Below are 8,272 nucleotides of genomic sequence, written 5' to 3'. Positions count from 1 at the left end.
ATAGAGTACGTAAGCTAGCTCTTTTTTTTCTTTGGAATTTTTGAAAAGAAGATTTCTTAAAAGAGAAAGAAAATACTTTTTTTTTGGATTTTGATTGATTTGTTTTTAATTTTTGGGAGAAAGACTTATAAAGAAGGAAAAATAATTTTTTTCGATTTAGATTTTTTTTAGAATTATGAAAAGAAAGACTTCTAAGAATTTTTTTTTTGAATTTCGATTTTAATTTTAATTTATATTTTTTCAGTGAAGGACTTCTAAAGAAGGAAAAAAAACATATTTTGGATTTTGATTTTATTTTATTTTTCGAATGAAAGACTTCTAAAAACGAAAGAAAATATTTTTGGTTTTAATTTTTTTTTATTTGGGATCCTAAAAATAATCCAAAATAATTTTAATTATTTTTATGAATTTTAGAAGTTTTTCATTATTTATTTTTGTATTTATTCGCATTGTTTATGCATGTTAGGAATATCGTAAATAATAAAAATCATAAAAATGTTCAAATCTTAATTTCATAGTATTTTATATTTTAAATTGCATTTTAGGATTTAATTACATTGTTAAATGCATTATATAAATATCTAAAAATCAAAAAAATACATTCTTAGGTTAGTTAATTAATTAGGTCATTAGTAAATTAGTGAGTAGAATATATATAATAGTTTAGTCACACAAATTGGATTTAATTAAAATTTAAGTCCAAAGTGACTAATTTTGCAATTCTTCCAAGCCTATCCCTTTAGAAGCCCAATTCACCCCATAGCCTGGTCCATACTCTTATCTTAAAACACCCATCTCACCGGTGCTCTTAGGGCAGACCCTAATTTCACCTCTCATTTTTTCATTCAAGAGAACGAACAGAGCCCTCCTTTCATTTTACCAAGAACCCTAGCTAGCCGCCGCCCCTCTCTTTCTTCTCTCTCACCTCACTCATCTCTCACAGAACTACAAGCTCGCCTCCACACTCTCCTCTCTCAAATACATACCCATAGACTGATGAACTTAAAAATACGGAGAGGGGCTTCAGCAAAGGATTAAGATCTGGAAATGCAGCCACCCATTTCACTCCGCTGTACTCACAAAAATTCACAAAAACGCACACAAGCACAAGCCTCTAAAATTTCGAAAAACAAAAACTAGGAACAAATTCTGGAATTCCGATATTTTCAAATGGAGGTATAAATTCTGAAGGTTCAGAAGTTCAAATCGTTGTTGGTGACTGTTGAATCCTGCTGTTCTCTGTCTAAGCCGAGCTCTTTTTGTGGATTCTAGCCTCTATCTGGTTTCCTTTTCTTCTAGCTTTAGTTCCTTGAGCAGCTTGGTATGTCTTCCTTAAACTACCTCAGATCTGTTTTGATATGGAATTTGACATGTTTTCTAGCCTATGTAGTTGTTATTCCTTGAATTTGTGACTGGTCGTCTTTATAGTAATTATTAAACATTAATTCCATGAGAAATGACGGATAGTACTTTCAGAACTATGTTGATTTTATTTGATGAATTATGTATCAAATTGTTGTTGGTGACACATTGCACACTTAACTAATTTACAATTTCTTACTTTCCATACACAGGTATCCTATATGTTTTTGCCAATGAATGTCGTGGTTATGATTTTGAACTCTTGTTTTCCTAGTTAATCAAATTGAGTTCAAGCCCCGAGGTCCATAATCTAGAGGCACAGCGGCCCAGCTCCAATTGCGTTTTACTCTTGAGTTTAAGATTAGTTAGATTAATTCGAGCAAGTTTGATTTCCAGTGCTAAGTATCTGCCAGGTTAATGTTATCAATTTTTGTGTAATAACGTAATTTTGGTTAAACAAATTTGTATTCGTTTTACGGGCCTCATCCATATTCATTAAGCCCCCACGTGAAACCGAAACGTAAAAGAAAATTAATTGGTGAATCTTCGTAGAATGCTTTAGGCGCGTCTAAATAAATCATCGTAGTCATGGGTACAGTTCCGTGGCATGGCCTCGATACGTAAATCTCAATTCGAGTGTGCGTTTCATGTGACTCGACCGGAACTTCAAATAATAATAAAATTAACTTGTTGTAAATCGCGAGTGTATTTCACGTGGTGCGATTCACAATGTGTTAAAAAACAAACGAGTGCGCGACATCGTGACTTATTCAAACAAATTCCATAAATACTAAAAGTAGTTTTAAAAGGTAAAAATGCACAATAGGTTTCAAATAGGTATTAAATCGTATAATTAGGCAAATTAACAATAGTCGAGCGACATGCTAAAACCATGGAATCAGGGAGTGCCTCACACCTTCTCCCGGATTAACAGAATTCTTTACCCGGTCTTCTGTGTTCGCAGATCATAAATAGGGGTTAATTTTCCTCTATCTGGGATTTTAAAATAAATCGGTGATTTGGGACACCATAAATTATCCCAAGTGGCGACTCCAATTAAATAAATAATCCTATTTCGAATAATGTCACTTTAATAGGAAAAACTTCCCTATCCCCCCAGGAAAAAGGAGGTGTGACTGCTCTGGCGACTCTGCTGGGGACACGAACCCAGAACTTCTGGTTCAAGGTTCAGAATTCGAGCTTAGAATGACTGTTATACTTGGCTTTTGTTTATTATTTGATTTTTTTTTACATGTTTGAGCCTAGTGTGCTAAATGTCACTTTTTACCGCTTTGATATTGCTTGAACTGTATATATAAAATTGTTACGAAACCCTTATTCTCTATGAGTATTCTAAATCTTCTGGGAAGTGCACGCTGGCATGACTTCTTTTCTGTTAGTGTCATACCCTAATTTAGAATGAGGATCGGATTAGTTACAAAGCCGGATGACCTTTTGGTTCTCGGTACGTTGCCCCCCCGGCTCGAGTTGTCCGCTCGGATAAGCCAGGTCTAGATCAACACACCTGAGGATTCAAACCTAGAATAACATGACGGATCCCTAGTAGGAATGTTTGTTTGCATCACGTGCATTTGACTTTGGGGACTCAACACGGGGTTGGGTCCGTATAGGACAGGTGTACCCAAATTAAAGACCCTCCAGATGCATTTTTACGTGTTACTTGTGCATTTATTTGTTTCGGCTTACATGTTTACTAGCTTCTAGAATATGGAAAGAAAATCAAGAAAAAATGGGGAGAGAAAATTGACGCGGTTCCTGAAAATCTCGGTATTTAAAACAAAGAAAAAAGAAAAAAAAAGATCCTTAAACTCTGCCGAATTTTTAGAAGGTTATCACAAATGAGTCCGAATTTTCAAAAAATGACATTTTTCCCCGGTCCTGAAAAACTGACTGAACTACGCGGGTCTAATTCTCACCGGATGTGAGATACCGGCCCCAATTTTTAAAAATTCAAAAATATTTTTCTTTAATTTCAATTTTTTATGTGGGGCAAAAATTAGGTGCTCACAGCCGCCACACAAGCAAGAACTTTACTACGCTCGAAAATATCAAACCTCACGAATCTATAAGGAAGGCCTGAAAATCCATAGTTAATGGCCTCTCCACAATTGGTATAAATGCCAAACTACCCATACTCTCCACCTTTATGCTCAAGGCATTAGCTACCACATTCACTTTGACCAGATGATATAATATAGTGATATCATAGTCTTTCAACAACTCCAACTATCTCGACTACCTCAAATTTAAATCCTTCAGCTTGACCAAATGTTGGAAACTCCGGTGATTAGGGTAGACCTCACATAACACACCATACAAGTGGTGCATCCAATTAATGAGCATGTGCACATTAGCTTCCAACTCCAAATCATGCAAATGATAGTTCTTCTCATGGGTCTTCAACAGACAAAACACATAGGCAATCACTCTACCATCCTGCATCAATACCGCTCCAAGTCCAATCGCGAGGCATCACAATACACAGTGAGGCCCCGAATCAATGGGCAACACCGGTACGGGAGCTGTAGTCAAAGCAATCTTGAGCTTCTGAAAGCTCTTCTTACACTCATCCGACCATTTGAAAAGAGCACCCTTCTGAGCCAGCTAGGTTAATAGAGGTGAAATGGATGAAAACCCCTCAACAAAGTGGTGATAGTGGCCTACCAAACCCAAGAAACTTAAGATCTCTATAGTTGAAGTGGGTCTACGCTAGTTTTGGTGTCACGACCCAAACTGATGGGCCACGAGGAATGCCCGAGTCCTACCTGTCGAACACCCCTAAGCATGCGTCTACGATATAAACATGAATTAAGGGTAGGTCATGAATAATATCTGTCAATAAATTGCTGAATTACGTGAATAACATACGTGAGGAAAACATGTCCAAAAAACATATATACATATATATGCGGAATACGGTAGGGCGAGCCGACAAGGCCGCTATAGACAACTATATATCCCAAAACTGGAAGCCGGCAAGGCCAAATACTATCCAACTATACATAACTTCTAGGATGGAGACCTGTCTTTGAAATTGAGGGTTAGGGTGTTGAATCTTACCTCTAGGATGAAGACTTGTCTTCGGAATATCCTTCTCCTTAACCCTTACCTAACGGTACTCGGACCTCAAGTGTATCTTCGAGAAATACTTGGCACCTTGCAACTGATCAAATAAATCATCAATACTCAGTAGTGGGTACTTATTCTTGATCGTCACCTTTTTTAACTGTCTATAATCAATACACATCTGCAAGGAACCATCTTTCTTCCTCACAAATAACACAGGTGCTCCCTACGGTAATGTACTAGGTTTGATAAAGCCTTTTTCAAGCAAGTCCCTTAGTTGTTCCTTCAACTCTCTCAGCTCTGTTGGTGCCATCCTATAGGGAGGGATAGACATTGGCTGAGTATCTGATAATAGGTCAATAGCAAACTCAATTTCTCGCTATGGCGGAAGACCCGGATATTTATCGAAAAAACCTCAGGAAACTCATTAACCACAAGGATAGATTGAATGGTTGGTGACTTTACTTTCACATCCTGTACCGGAACTAAGTGACAAATATAACCCTTTCTGATCATCTTCCTTGCCTTGAGATAAGAAATAAATCTAACTCTCGGCGATGCCGTATTACCTTTCCAATCCAAAACAGGCTCCCCTGGGAATTGGAATCAGACCATCTTTGATCTACAATCAACTATGGCATAACAAGAATCCAAGCAATCCATACCCATTATAGCATCAAATTCTACCATATCTAACTCGAATAGGTCTGCTACTGTAGATCGACTATGAACTACTACTATACAATCTCTATATACCCGCCTAGCTATCACTGAATCCCCAATAAGTGTGGACACCTCAAAAGGTTGAACCAACTCAGGCTTTATTCCAAACTTACTAGCAACCAATGGAAAAACATACGATAAGTTGGAACCTGGGTCAATCAATGCATATACATCATATGAGGAGACTAATAATATACCTGTAACAACATCAAGTGACGACTCCTCATCATATCGACCTGCTAATGCATAAATGTGGTTCTGAGGACCGCTCGAGCTAGATACTCCACCTCTACCTCTACCACAACCGATTGGTACTTGTGAACCTTGCCCAGGGGGGCGTACTAATGATGACGAATCAGCTACAGACCACGCTAGATGAACTTTGCTCGCATCACCTCTCGTCGGACAATCTCTCATAATGTGGCCTAGATAACAACAAGTATAACAAACACCCAACCACATACGACACTTCCCGGCATACTGCTTACCAAACTGAGCACATCATGGCAACGGCTGCCTCATCTGACTTGACTCACCCCTATATTGAGAACTTGAGGCCTTGAAATTCTGATTAGGCCCTAAATATGTGGAACGATCAAATCTCTTACTGACAAACTTAGGGGGTGCGCTACCCGATGGATGGGCTGGATACCTCAGGTATTGTTGTCTCTGACCACCTCGAAACTCACCAGAAGGACCCGAAGATCTGGCTCTCTTACTCTGGCCCCTATCTTGCTCACGATCAGCCCTCTGATTCTGCTTATCAGAACCGATGGGCCTCATTTGGATCTGCTCCAGTGAATACCGGAGGGTCCAAATTAATGAAATCACGAACCCTCGCACTGATGGCCCTATCTGCATGACCAATACCTACTTTCTAACGTCGAGATTGCGCGGCTACTAATCGAGTCAATAGCTGAATAGCATCTCTCATCTCCTGACCCGGTGTACCTAGCTGAGGAGCTGGAGGTACAGAGGCAGACGCTGCAGCTGGTGCCCCTCGGAGCTCCTTTGGAGCGGGCAGGATATGTGAAGTATGACATGGAATCTCAGTATGAGACTCTCCCCAAGCTCTAGTAACTCGTGGCGCTCGACTAGTAGTCTCATCGGCCACAGACTTGCCCTTCTAGGCGGCTGTAGCCTTCTTAGGCATCGCTGAAAACATAACATATCATTAGGGAAATGAATCCTTATATAGTATGATCTACGATAAGAAAGGAGGATAACATCCTATATGTCCTGTAGCATCATGTTTATAAATGTAGTGCATAATACACTCATAAACAAGACTCTACTAGACACGGTATGTAGACAACCCTAGGACAGAACTGCTATGATACCACTTTTATCACGACCCAAACCGATGGGCCATGATAAGTGCCCGAGTCCAACCTGTCGAACACCCCTAAGCATGCGTCTATGATATAAACATGAATTAAGGGTAGGTCATGAATAATATCTGTCAATAAATTGCTTATTACATGAATAAGATACGTGAGGAAAACATATCCAAAAGACATATATACATATACATACAGAATACGGTAGGGCGAGCCGACAAGGCTGCTATAGACAAATATATATCCCAAAATTGGAAGCCGACAAGGCCACATACTATCAAACTATACATAACTGTCTATAGACCTCTAATAGAATGTACAACTATACAAGGACGGGACTGGGCTCCGTCATACCCATATATGTATACAAATGCATCATACCAAAACTCAAAGAAGCTACAGATCAAATGGAGCACACCAACTATTCGCTGGTTAAGGATCCTAAGAAGGGGACCGTCAGCCTGTCTACGTGCACCTGCGGGCATGAAACGCAGCGTCCCCAGGAAAAAAGGACATCAATACGAATAATGTACCGATCATGTAAGGCATGAAAATCAGTACATAAAGACCTAGATGAAACATGGAGTAAATAATTCCACCTGTGAGTCTAAATAACTTTGTGAATCCGGAAATATTTATAATGTCATGCATGTGTGTATAAATGTCGTATCATGCATAGGTATAGGTATCATCATTAAGTCTTTGAGGGCATCCCATCATATCATCTCGGTCACGGTGGGCAAAATCATCAACATATACCAGCTGATCAGGAAGTGGTGCGTATATAACGTCGTAGCCTTTTTCCATATCTCATATACATATAATATACGCGTATATATTGCCATCTATTCATGGGTCAATGTACATGTATAAATGAATGAAATGCATAAGAAGTACATTAATAAGATTTCTCGGAATTTCATAAAATCAATATGCCTTTCGGACAAACTTTATCAACTACGTATTTTTTCTGAGACCCATGAACAAAAGATATATTAATACGTGCAAAGGGGAATCAAGAACATAGACACCTCTAGTACTTTTATGAATATAGTCATTTATGAAAGCTTTGCGTTTGGTCATTTCGATTGTATCGTATGAATCGTGCCAAAAAGAAAGAAGGGGTAGCCTTAACATACGTGAACCGATTCTCTTGACAATCCCTCTAACACCCGCCAATCGCGACGAAACACGTAACAACATATCGGAGTAGGAAAATATCTGTATGATATTCTTGAGAAAGATTGTACCGTACTCCCTTAGAATCGAAAGTTCACGCTGCTGTAGTATTATGCAGTTTCATATGAATTGTTGAAGCAAATCACGTTGCCATTCAAATCCGTATGAAGTTGCCGAAGAAGGTCCCTTACATTGTAGAGATATAAGCATCTCCTTTAAGTGATTTAGAGAGGTTTTTAATTTTAGTGGGTGTGGGCCCCACTTAGGTGATGACCTAGCCACAAAACTCTCTTAAATGTGCCACGTTGGGACGCTTACCTAGCCAAATAGTTTAATTAATTAGTTAATCCCCCACTAAATATCAATCATTACCCAATTATCCACATAATTAAGAATTATCCCAAATTACTTAAAATACTACTCACTTTTAACATACGTTATACACATTACTATCATGATCATGTGGTACCTTGTATGACACTAGTCCATAAATACCGGGTATTATAGTTCAGACCGTATTTTATCCCAAATTCACAACCTTCAACGAAACTCATCTTCTTTGATATATTTACCCTCTAACC

At 38.6% G+C, this 8,272-nt stretch overlaps 1 long non-coding RNA gene across 1 annotated transcript; it reads left to right on the top strand.

The window, feature by feature from the left end:
• The first annotated feature begins 790 nt into the window (after positions 1-790).
• On the top strand, positions 791-1,838 carry LOC107787204 (uncharacterized). The gene is made up of 2 exons (XR_001648342.2): positions 791-1,321; positions 1,575-1,838. It is a non-coding gene; the product is annotated as an uncharacterized LOC107787204 (long non-coding RNA).
• Positions 1,839-8,272: the final 6,434 nt, after the last annotated feature.

Source organism: Nicotiana tabacum, chromosome 24, assembly GCF_000715075.1.
Source record: "Nicotiana tabacum cultivar K326 chromosome 24, ASM71507v2, whole genome shotgun sequence".
Lineage (NCBI taxonomy): Eukaryota > Viridiplantae > Streptophyta > Magnoliopsida > Solanales > Solanaceae > Nicotiana > Nicotiana tabacum.
This window is presented reverse-complemented; position numbering and strand designations above follow the sequence as displayed.